We start from the raw sequence: 13,438 nt of genomic DNA on the forward strand, positions 1-13,438 counted from the left end.
AAGCAGTGGTATCAACGCAGAGTACTGGCGGTTCTTTGCCTTGACTCGACCTCTTCGCCTTCAAAATAAAAAAGCAGGTCGTGATAAGAAATAATCCAACAGAAATATCTCTTTTTGTTATTTAGTGTTTACTTCAAATCTTTTCATACTTCTTAAAAAATTATTATAAACTTGTAATTAAAAAGCAGTGGTATCAACGCAGAGTACTAAAGAATTTCGCCTAATTATTTTCATGCAACAAAATTGTCCCATCATTTCGTCGTATGTCTGACTTAATCTACACTTAACTCCTTGAATGCGTAATGAGTATAATTTACAGTGTATCTTATACTTTTATATAAAATATATATAATATACATATAAAAGTATAAGATACACTGTAAATTATACTCATTACGCATTCAAGGAGTTAAGTGTAGATTAAGTCAGACATACGACGAAATGATGGGACAATTTTGTTGCATGAAAATAATTAGGCGAAATTCTTTATATCTATATAATATACACATATATATATATATATATATATATATATATATATAAGATACACTGGAAATTATACTCATTACGCATTCAAGGAGTTAAGTTTGGATTAAGTCAGACATGGGACGAAATAATGAGATAATTTTGTTGCACGAAAATAATTAGGCGAAATTCTTTATATCTATATAACATATACAATATATATGTATAAGATACACTGTAAATTATACTCATTACGCATTCAAGGAATTAAGTATAGATTAAGTCAGACATAGGACGAAATGATGAGATAATTTTGTTGTACGAAAATAATTAGGCGATATAATATATATTATATAGATATAATATATATTATATATATATATATATTATATAGATATAAAGAATTTCATCTAATTATTTTCGTGCAATGAAATTATCTCATCATTTCGTCCTATGTCTGACTTAATCTACACTTAACTCCTTGAATGCGTAATGAGTATAATTTACAGTATATCTTATACTTATATATATACACTAGCGGATCCTGACGTCGATAGCTCTTTAATGTTTGTTTTTCTTTATTTATATTTTTTAACAAATTTAGCAAAACTGTTTCTTTTAATTTGCAAGGGGAAGAGGTTTAACCCCAAAACCCCCTTCCCCAGGATCCGCCAGTGTATATAATATATATACATATATATAAAATCTCGAAACGTACACATATATGTGTTGTGCATAACAAAATCATAATTAAGACATGTTGATTTAATTTATTTTTTTGATTATTATTTTTTTAAATATAGAGACAGAAAATTTTAGATATACATATACCTTGCTATATAAGAATAAGTTGTGCAATGTATATATAGTATATATGCATGTATGTATAGACTTCTTACAATATACACCTTCTTATTAAAAATCTTTAAAATTGCATAATTTTTGAAGCTGTTTATATTAATTTTGACATAGAAGTATTTTATTTGTTTGAAAATTTTCTCTAGTTATGTAATTGCACAAGCAAAGGAGAATAATATGTAGTAACAAGAATATAAGTACAAATACTTATTCGTTTTTTTTAAATATTATTTTGTTTTGTATGTATAGTTTTTTTCTTGTTTAAACTTGTTATATCATAGTTCTATTTTTATAGGATAGGAATAAACATCTTTTTAAAATAAAAACTTGTTTTAAAAAATATAAAAAAACTTAAGAGAGAAATAATTTAGTTTTATAATTGAGTAAATTATTTACAATATTATTATTTTAGCTTTTCTCTTATTTTAAAGTTTCTTTTTTTACAAGAAATTCGTGTCATTGTAGATGTACTATATGTTGAAAACGGGAAACTTCGCAAACTAGAACGACTCATTAAAGATGTGTACATGGTATATCCGTAATTTGTTTATTGGTTCTAACTTGATATCCTGAATGATATTAGCTCATACAAAACAACTCTGTCTTCTCGTTTGTAGCAAAGCCGATTTTCGACAGAAATGCTCTTTGGGATGAAATGCCTAGTTTTTATGTGATTAAACTGCTTTAAGTTAAAATGTTCATTAAACAAAACAAAACAATAAAAACAACTACAAAATTGCTTTTCAACCAATATTGCGTCTTTTGTTACATTGTCATATTATTTTGATCGGCTTTTTTGAGTTTGTTGAACATATAAAAAACAAGAGAAAGAGAGAGAGAGAGAGAGAGAAATAGAGAGAAAGATGTATTGATATCAGAAAACGTTTCAGGTTAAATAACGAATAAAACGCGCTTTTCGGGATTTTCAGAATTAAAATAAGCTAGTTTGAATGATTTTTCAGGTTTTTCAAAAAGTATCTTTGATTGTTTGTATTGTATTTTATTATATAAAATAGTATCAGCGTAAATTTAGCATTACCAATATCGATTATTAATAATATTTTATAATTTATATAACATTTTACCTACTTTTTATATTTATATAGAAAATTATGCGAGGTGAAAAGAAAATTCAGATAGAAGAGATATGAAATATTTACAGTATTATCAAATTATACATATAATGCTGATTTAACGTGATTATTTAATTGGATTTAATTTAATTTAATTTTTTGAATATTCTCGAAGTTTCTTTAATGTGCTTATATACTTTATTAAGAATTATCTTAGTCATATTTTTTTACAACTTACCCCCATCAATATAAATAAACTATAATGATTTAACTTGTCCATTACATTCGGTTTATCACTCATCGATGCATATGAATTGAATATACCTATTTTCAATGAAAAATCGCGATGAATTCTCAGCAAACAATGAGTCGAGGAAAGATTTGTGTGAGGTCGTGAAAGAATTTCTTGGCAAGTTGTGAGATTGTAAAGAATATTACGAATGATGGCACCAGTAATTTGTGCAAATATCGTTTCTATAACTTATATTCGTTTGATAAAAATCCAAGGCACTGTAATGTATGTGTCCGTCGCATAATTTGCGTAATCTCATTTTGATATACAAACGTTATTGCACAAGCGGAATATCATTCTTTTTCGCGTTTTCCAACCCTGTCGCATGTCGCACTGTGTGCCAAGAAATATACGAAAGCTATTTGTCGGTGGCGACGTATGCGTGTGCGCACGTGCAGACGCATGTGCACACGTGCGCAGACCTACCGATTTCACGAGCGGAATCCTTGTATAACTCCTGCTTGCCGGAACTTTAATAGAAATTCTCGTAGAGACGATCGATCGAGCAACCGTCCGTCCCTGTTCGAGAAGTAACTCCACCTTTCAATTATTACAAACGTCATCGGATCAGGTTTCAATTATTGTAAACGTCAATGTTCGCGTTGAAGCGCGCAATCCATGATATCGATATAACATACAATAATAAAGCTGTCGGAAAAGTTTCCGGTGAACATGACGAGTGCAAAATGGAGAATTATTTCGTGATTTCTTATAATCTTGTTAACCACTTTGAATTTAGCGCAAAATGTATGTACAAAAAATAAAAAATATGATATGCATTCTGTATGAGATATGCAGATTTCGCTGACAAGAAAGCTGTTTCAAATTCTGGATAAATTTTAAGTTTCATTGTTCTTTTCTTGATTTGATTAAGAAGAAAAGTTAATTAATTAACATAAAGAATTTTTCTAAGAAAAGCCAAAAATATTTTGGCTTTTCTTAGAAACTTAAATTTGTTGACTTAAATTTATTACACACACGTAACAAATTGAAAGTTTTTCATACGCAAACATTATTAAACATTTGTGAAATATCATATTTTTAGAATTTTATTATAATATTGAAGAATTATTATTATTTCTTTTTTTAAAGAATTTTTTAAAATTCTTGATATATTTTTAAAAGGAAATCTCTTGTCAATTAACACTAGAAAAAGTAAAAACAAAAATGAAAAAGTTCTGGTAATCTTTCAGTTCTCAGATGAGAATTTGTCAAGTTTCTACTGGTTAAAGATTTTTTTGAAAATATATTGGCACTTTTTTCAAGATTCTAAATAATGTTTTAAGAATTAAAAAATACTTTAGTTAAAATTAATCAAAATATTTTGACTTGACATTTAACAGAAATCAATGGAAGATATACCTATCTCTTTATATTTCATATTCAATTAATTTTTCTTTCTGATGTTTTAATCGTTTTTTTATATATATTTATATAAAATTTATAATATTATTTCGCTTTAGCATATCATTTCATATTAACATTCGAAATACAGAATAGCAGCCACCAGAATCCGTCATTTAAAACCTGTGAGGCGCTTCTGTATTATCTCTGCAACCCTACCTCTCTTTATGAACTGATTATCGTTATTAACGTGGTTTATCGGCCAGTGATCTGCCCCGTGGGAACGCTTTCCTACTCTCTTCCTGTGTCTGTCCTCTTTTTGCGAACCCCTGTCGCTAACTAGCTTCATACCACAAGCGAGAACAGCGAGAAATATTATCGGCGACGTTCGTTAAATATCGAGCCCGTTAAAACGCCACCCATCCTGGATAAACGTCCGGTGCCAGAGCGACGATAAATCCGCGGCCCACCGCGCTTGCATGCTATTGAATATCGCGCAAGCGGGATTTCGTGAGAACCTTCGGTGTTGTCGGGCCGCGGATTTCGGTCGCGACGCTTCTGCTCGTTATATGCTGCAATTAATTATGATAAGCAGTAGCGACGATTAATCGTCGAGCACTCTCGAGAAAGAGGCAGTAATTACTTCCACGCGGTGTCTACCGGTGATAATTCAGCAACGAAGCTACATAAATGCGCGGCGTGCAAATTGCGACTTTCCTCTCGAAAAGTGAAAAGAAAAATAAATAGCCTAAAAATTTACGAGGGGAAGATATGTATATTTCCTATATAGCTTATATTTCAGGAGATATGAGTATTCCTTCTCTCTGAGATTTATTTTATAAATTATATTTTCAATTATAATTACACACATTTAACCTACGTCTATTTATTGAAATTATAAAAAATTATTATTGAGATGTAATTGCAAAATTTATTATAATAAATAAATAATTATACTATGAGGAATATGTATATTATGTAAGAAAAATTATAAAGTTATTTTGTACAAGAAATTCTTTATGCAGATAAAATTTTTAATTTTGAATATATTTTGAATCAATAATCCGCAAAAAATATTGCGTTTTGATTCTAGAAGTCGATTATATTATCAATATATCCATACATTATATATTTCTTCGAGTTCGTTAAATATTTTCGCATTTTGAAAGCTAAATGAAAATTCACGACTCTTCATATATAATACCAAATAATAAACTCTATTCACATTAACCTCCTAATAAAAATTTACGAGCAAAATTTTTATGAGATTTCTTAACTTACTTTTTAAAAACAAATCTCTTACTTAAGTTAATTAAGAAATAATAAAGATAAATTATACATTTTTGCGTTTAAAATTTTTCGTCTTATTATTAAGATATTTTTATTCATAAATCGTAGAGAGTAGAAAAAACTTGAAAGGAATACGAATTTGAAGCAATGAAGGAGAATTTAAAAAAGCTATTTTGTTTGAGCAGAATGAAATCTTACTACGAGTAAAAATAATCTATATTTTTTTAACTTTATTTTTCCTCTCTTTTTATCACCATTTGATACACAATATATAATTAATATAACTTTTAATATACTTATTTATATACACTATTTTTATAATACATTACTTATTAAAATTGCAAGAAATAAAAAATCACAGTATAATTATTTGTTTATTATAATAAATTTGTAAAATTACATTAACATTAAAAAAATTAAATATCTTACAGAAACATTTCGGTGCATTATTATATATGTCAAAGTCGTATGCATATATGTCATACACATTGTGATGTCGTTTATTATATCGCTATATGCTATATAATTAATTTATATTAAGATAAAGATAAAGATAAAAGATTTTTTTAATAATATTTTATTTGCTCAAAAAAAGATAAATTTCTATGTTTATTATAAAGGTAGATGTGAAAAAAATCACATTTAAATGAAAAATATATAGAATGTACAATATATAGAAAAATTTCTTACAATATTCTTCTTTATAAGACAATTATAAAAAGATGTAAATAAAGATAAAAAAGAAAGCTTTTTAATTTTTTCTCGCGGCTACACTGATAATGAAAGATGCTGTTCTCTCGCGGCTACGTTTGCAGTGCACTTCAATTAAGACAAGTTTACTTTACCTTTTTCACTTTACGTGTCATCTTACATATTTAAAGTACAGAGGACGATATGGTCTTAAGATAAAATCTTAAATCACAGTTTTAACAAAACTGAATTAATGTATAATAATTTTATTAAAATATGCGGCTATTTTTGTGGACACTTGCAAACAATTATGATACTGCAAAAAATTATGATGGCTCATGATATTACAACAAACAAGTTTTTACGACAAGATATTTATTGCATTTTTAAATATTATATTCTTTGAAAGTTATTCTTTAAGATTTTTAGATCTCATTCACACACGCGATGCAACGTTTATTGTTGGTTTGCAGTTTGTGCTAATTGATTTGCTTTCAAACAAGAGAATAAATGACTCATTCTCTGCACACAGCGGGCTCTCGTTTTCTTATCTAGATTTTTAAGTGATAGTAGCTTCCATACCTGTGAAATTGTCCTTTCAAGTAATTCGTGGATTGCGTGCAGGAGATTTTATCTGATGGATGCGGTCTGAAGGAAGTAATGTCGTTCTCTTCGCTCCTCGCTGAATATGTTCGGGGTCTCGCGGTAGATAAACCTTGGTTCCGGATCTTTATATAAGAGCTTCAATTAAATCTGGCACGAGATACCGCGATCCATCGTATCTCGCGCGTCTGGCGCGAAATTATAACGGTCGCGCCGTCAGTCAATGGAGCCCACTAGTCTGGGCTTTATGTGCACCTATTTGCTGTACATTTACGTACCTTTTATGCCAAGGCGATGTATGGAGCACTGCCGACATTTCCATACGTCTCACTTTACAATTGAGATTTTATCGATGCATTAAAGCGTACGAATTTCCTATGCAACTTCACGTAGCATGATAAATTGGAATAGTTTCTTCCTGTATATTACTCTATATATTTATAAAAAGTCGGTTTTTATTTACTTATTTTTTTATCTTATTTATATTTATATGTACACATTTCTTGGAATATTTATTATTGCTTTTCCAGATATATATATATATATATATATATATATATATATATATATATATATAATATTTCAGCTTATTTTAATCACTTTGAGATATATTTTGAATATTTTATTATATTAATATTTACAAATAATAATATTTTAAAAAATGCATTTTTCTGGAGATATAAAGAGATGATATTTTAAATATTTATTATTAAATATATGTTAAAAATCTGATATTGTATTAACAATATTAATATATGTATGTTACTTAAATGACATACATATATGAAAACATGATATAGGAATAGGCTAATATGATACAAATGCATTTAAAAATAATTTAGTGTAAGTAAGGATGTGTTACAATAGAATGTATGCCATTATAAGTAATAAATTGTAACTCTTGTGACATATTTTTTCGTATCGTAAAATTATTTTAGAGAAGTTCTCTGAAATTGTCGATGAAATTTTATGCATCGAATAAAGATGAAACACATCAGCAGTTTATTATATGGATTATTAATGTTAGGCAGTCATATGTGTACATATATGTACGATGTACGGTCGTAGATTCTTGCGCCTTGTGCGATACGTCGAGAACTATAATTGAGATTTTATCGATGCGCTAAACGGCGCCCAACTTTTGGTGCAACACGTGCCGGAGTTTGCATAGTATCATGATGCGGCAGGCAAACCCCGATGGCTTTCTAATCGAACAACGATCTAGAGACGTTAACAATCGCGATCGCGAATTATGTCTTAATCGAATATGTGAATAAGTACCTAATTTTAGATCTTTATTTATGTTACAGACAAAGCAACAGCATCGATTTTTTCATCAAGGGACGCGATGACTACCAAAAACTCCTGGAGACGTCCAATTGGTGAGTGGTTTTAATTTTTAATAATTAATTTTTTGCACACATGTTTAATTTGTGCATCTAATATAATGCATATAGGAATTCCTGTTTATTAAACAAGAAATCTTTTAATTTATCTAAAAATTCTTTACGTCATTAATTGATGACGAGTATGCTCGATATATTTCATTTACACATTGATTGATTGTTTTATTTTACAATTTGTCATGGATTGTGCGCTTCTTGAGTAGAATACTGATTCTCTCATAAATTTCGAAAATTACATATTTTTCTTAGAGGAAAAGTTATATAAATCTTTTACACAATCTTTAATTTTTCTAACAATAAGATTAAAGATATCTGAACAATTATATCTCTATTAGGATAAAGTTTATTTAGAATTAATCGAAGAATACATTGTATTATTAAATACGAAATAAGTAATTCTCTTTATATCAAATAGTCAAACTTCTTAAAATTATAAATATATACATTTCAAATAATCAAATTTTTATATAATTTTAAATTTGTATTCTTTAATTTTGTGTTTTGATTTCTGGAAAGTTATTCAAAAGGATTTTTAATTAATATAAAGGATTCTCGAGTGATTTTTATAAATTTTTGTATGCTGTCACACACATATTGACAAATAGAATTTAGAACAATGAATAACACTAGATGAAAATAATGAATAATTCTACATAAAAAATTAGTATTAAAGTAAAATATAATAGATATCAAATATATATTATTCTTCAATAAGAAATTTTTACGAACTTTTCCGATATGAAATTATCGAGAAAAAGTGCGGTCGCGAGGCGACGAAGCTGAGATTAATTTCCACTAACGCGCGCTTGTTGAAAACCCTGTCGATACTTGCGATATTTCTCTTGCTGCGGAAAACGGCAGTGCATCTTCATCTGCCGTTGCACGGCACGCATTAGCAAGTTTTTCGACGATGCTGCGGCGCGATAAATCATAGTCCGGACTCCAGATGAGAGACGACGGATGAAAAATGATGTTCCGGCAAACGAACGCGTTGCCATGGTCAGAGCAATGTTGAAATCGTGCTCGGACTAAGGACTTGTTCGTACAAAGCGAGCAGAATGCTGCTTCCAACTGTCATTTGAATCCATTTCCGTTTCCTGAGATTTTTACGCGTGACGGCTTTTATTTAAAAGAGAAATCATTATTTTGAGTTGTGTAGAAAGGCATTTAGAAATTCTGTGCTTCTTAAATAATTAACAGAAAATATTCAAATGCAATCTTCTTTTTAAACTTTCTAATGCTAAGAATGTCTAATGATAACCGAAAACAATTCTTACACTCTTACAAACACAAGTATTTTAAATATTTATTATACAAGTATCTTAAATATTTATTATTAATAATATTAACTTAATGCTTACATTTATTAGATAAAGCAAAGCTTATCATATTATATGTATATATAAAGTATGTTTAAACAGAAAACATTATCGTGTTATTTTTTTCAGAAGATCTGTAAAGTTCTATTTTATGATTTTGATATAAAAATATTAAATTCTTTTTATATACTTTGATTATAAATTGAAATCTCTTTACTTTCTCTTTAATTTAAGCATTTTTTTAAATCTAATAATTTATCCGATGTTGCCACAATATCTCGCATATGTCGTAGACATTGCATAGGATATTGTAGCTATCGACGGACAATTGATTGGCACCATAGATGTATGGATTTAAACTACCTGACGTTTCATGATTGGAATGCTATAGATTACTATAGATTTGCAATCTATATTGTATTCGATTAATCTGACATTTAGTCGTCAAAGATCTATGTAAAATAAAGGAATATTCTCATACATAATAATTATCTCTCTAAAAAAACGATATCTAAAAATAATGTTGATTTGAACAATAGATTATATAAATAATGAAAAATTTATAATTAATTTTTTTAAAACTAAAGTTATATAATTATAAATTGTGCAAATTTGTAGATTGTCAGACGCATTTCTCTCAAAATAAATATTATTTTTAAAAAAATCTACATTACACACATACACGTGTATACATATTTGATGCATTTGATTTATGATAATTGTTTCAAATTATTTATATACGTGTATAACAGGTGAATCAAATGCATTTTGAAATAAGACTTTGAATAATAATAAATTTCTTATTTTGAAATATTTTCAAATAATACATTTCAATATACATATTATAAAACATGAAAATCGCAATATTTATAGATAGTACTGTTTGCTTTTATGTATATATCAAAATTCAGCCAGATAAAAAGTGCTGAGTGATTGAGATGATAAACCTTGAATAAAAAGCGATTCATAATTCAAATTCCGTTATCGAAACCGTTTCCGTTTGCTGCGATTAAATATATTTTCTGCGATATTCGTGTGGGACGTATGAAGCGAAGTCATGCGCACGATGAAATCATACCACGTATACTCTCGGCGCACACGTGAGATATCGAGAGTGGAACAAGAAAATCCACTTGAAAAACAGCCCACTGAACTTATCCCATTGCCGCGAAGCGTGTCTCTCATGTATTAGTCAACGCTGTAACACACGCGTACTTGGTAGCATCGATATAGTTGAAAGGGCTAAGATATCCAACTTGCTTGCGATGTTCGATTAAGACGTAGTGGTATACTATTCTCTTTTCCTCGATGATAAAAGTATATAGATTTCCAAGATTTCGCACACGCTATTTTGGCCATTTGACAGTTTCGTAAAAATGAGAGATTTAATTCAAACAAATTTTATATTTGAATTTACATTAATTAATTTATTGATTATATCATAATGAAAATATCTTTCTCTCTTTCTTTCTTTTTCTCCCTCTCTCTCAGTAATAAAGAAAATTTATTTATATATATTCACACAAATATATCTCTTTTAGAGCAATGAGATATATGAGATATAAAGAAATATATTTTTAGATATTTCTTTTTAAGTGAAGTAAACACGTTTCACACATTTCACAATTCAATAATTTTCAATGTACAATAGATTACATTTATCTCGAGTTTTATTTGATTAATGTAAATGTAAAACGATCTTATTAAAATAATTTAATTTAGAAAATTATTGATTTCGATAATTTCACAGATTATTAAACCGATTATACAGTCGCGCATATAGTGTTCTTCAATAAACTGTAATGTATTTAACTCAGTAAACGCACATATATAAGATGTTCATATATACCTACATATATATATATATATATATATATATATATATATATATATATATATGCTTGAGTTTGGTTTAGTCTTGTTAACTGGAAATTTAAGGGGGACTAAGCTGCTCCAAGAGAGAACATAGGGTGCGGCATCGCTAAGATTTGAATTTAAGTTTTACTAGGGATTTTCGAAAGAGGGGAAATACGAAAGGAGAAAGGGTGCGCGAGCGGGCCTTGAAGTTTTATAAGGGTTTAGGTGAACTTCCAAGAGCCTTTCCGGAGGAAGTTCCGTCGTCCTCGAAGATCTGCTTTGCGTGGGCTGCATTCTTATTCATAAATGTGAAATATTGTAAAAGACTCACGGCGTAACCGCGCGATGAGTAGAATCGGAATTTTTTGACAATATTCACTTCTTTTCTAGGCGTGGAAAAAGAGGGATTAGGAATCTTCAATTACAAACGATGAGCGAAATTTTACATGAAGCGTATTGAATATAATTTCTATTGTTAGAGTTTGCGCAGACTTTTAAGAAATAGCAAATTTTAATATGTGCACTTTAGACAACTTAGAAAAGTAATTATTTTGTAGAGATTTACTTTTAACGTATATATATATATTTTTTTTTTAAATGTACATTATTATTAATTATTACTAAGTAATATTTATTATATAACATTTAAAATATTAATAATATACTTTCAAACTGTTTTTTTCTGCTTGTTTGATAAAATTTGCACAACTTTAAGTATTAATTATTAAAAAATTTAATTACTGATTTTATGATTTTTATACTAAACTTTATTAAAATTTTGAATTCTATTTTAATGAAAATTATTATTATCCTAAATACTAATTTATATTATTTATAATTATTTATAATTTTTAAGTTCTTAATTTACTTTAAAATTTTTTATTTAATTTTTTCTAACATATGTAAAGTGATAATTACATAAGTTAAATTTCGATATTTAAAAAATTTCACGGTTAAAAAATACAAAACATTCTATCATCGATTGTATCCGATTTAACGAATACGATAAATAGAAAGTGAAACTCTTACGATCAGGTAAAATCTATCAATGATGCGAAAAAAATTTAAATTGCAAGTGAAGGAGGGACGGATGAAACGGATCGGAATAACGAGGAATCATTAAGGATTTCATTGAAAAATCCCATTATCAACGCGAGACTAGTCCTTCGAGAGTACCTATTTCCTTTAACAAGAACTTCTCCTACGATCGTCGTGCACGTAATTGCCGACTAAGAAAACAAAATGAGCTTCGTGGTCGCGGTAATTTTTTCAATAATCCGAAAAATGGCGGGAATGGTGATAGAATATACACAGAAGCACTTGTCATTCATAATTAGTGATGATTAAAAAACAAAATTCTAAAAGTTAAAATTTAACGTTATCTGGGGATATAAATTTTGTTATTATAATTAACTCAAAATTTATACAGACTTGGGAAAGACGTAGAATATCTTTAATAAATTATGACAAATTACTCTAATCTTGGAGTTTATAAATTTTAAAAGACAAACCATTTTTTAAATTCTTTACTATTAATTATATTGCAACATTTTAATACAAGGTTTGCACAAATTATTTGAATCTATCACACAATAATAATTAGTTCTTTTAATTTGTTAACATTTATTAAAGATGTTTTATGTTTTACACGACTCATTGCTACTGAAAAAAAGCTTCATTATACGTTATTATATTAGTAGACGGTTTATGATTATAACAGACAGTTCATGATTACCTTTAGCAACATAAATTTTATTAAATTGTATGTTGAATTGATATTGTATTACTATTCATACATTCACCGATAAAAAATGGGTCAATATATGCGAAATGTTTTATTGATTAAAAATAATTTCAAGTTTTGAATCAATGGTGCGATCTCTTGGTACACCTGTATTGTAAAATTTCTTTATTTCTTTTACAATTCCCAAATAAAAAAAGAGCAACTAGACTTTAAGTTTAAGAGTAAACTTTAAAGATGAAACCGCAGGTTCGCAGTTCTAAGCATTTGCATATATCGGTTTATACTTGAGCACCGTGACTTTCCATAAATTGAAATTATCCGCTTGACTTAATTTTACGCATTGTATCTAGGACATAAGGCATATTCTTCCGCTACGATTTCATCTTTCCAAGAGAGGATCCGCCTCTTCCACGTTCGCTCACAAGCGGATTTAATTCACTGTTCACTCATGCCGAAATAGGCTCCATTTCAGTGTCACGCCTTTTTGTAATTAACAT

At 28.4% G+C, this 13,438-nt stretch overlaps 1 protein-coding gene across 4 annotated transcripts in view; it reads left to right on the forward strand.

Moving 5' to 3' along the window:
- LOC145936313 (uncharacterized) overlaps positions 1-13,438 on the forward strand; it is a 283,300-nt gene that overhangs the window by 77,987 nt on the left and 191,875 nt on the right. For all 4 annotated transcript variants that reach the window (XM_083038404.1, XM_083038403.1, XM_083038405.1 and 1 more), the window contains one exon: positions 7,926-7,997. The gene's annotated coding sequence lies outside the window, so the exon portion shown is untranslated. The remainder of the gene's footprint in view (positions 1-7,925; positions 7,998-13,438) is intronic.

The sequence above is a fragment of the Prenolepis imparis genome, unplaced genomic scaffold (genome assembly GCF_030444845.1).
Source record: "Prenolepis imparis isolate NDT839.2.m4 unplaced genomic scaffold, iyPreImpa1.0 SCAF_5, whole genome shotgun sequence".
NCBI classification, from domain to species: domain Eukaryota; kingdom Metazoa; phylum Arthropoda; class Insecta; order Hymenoptera; family Formicidae; genus Prenolepis; species Prenolepis imparis.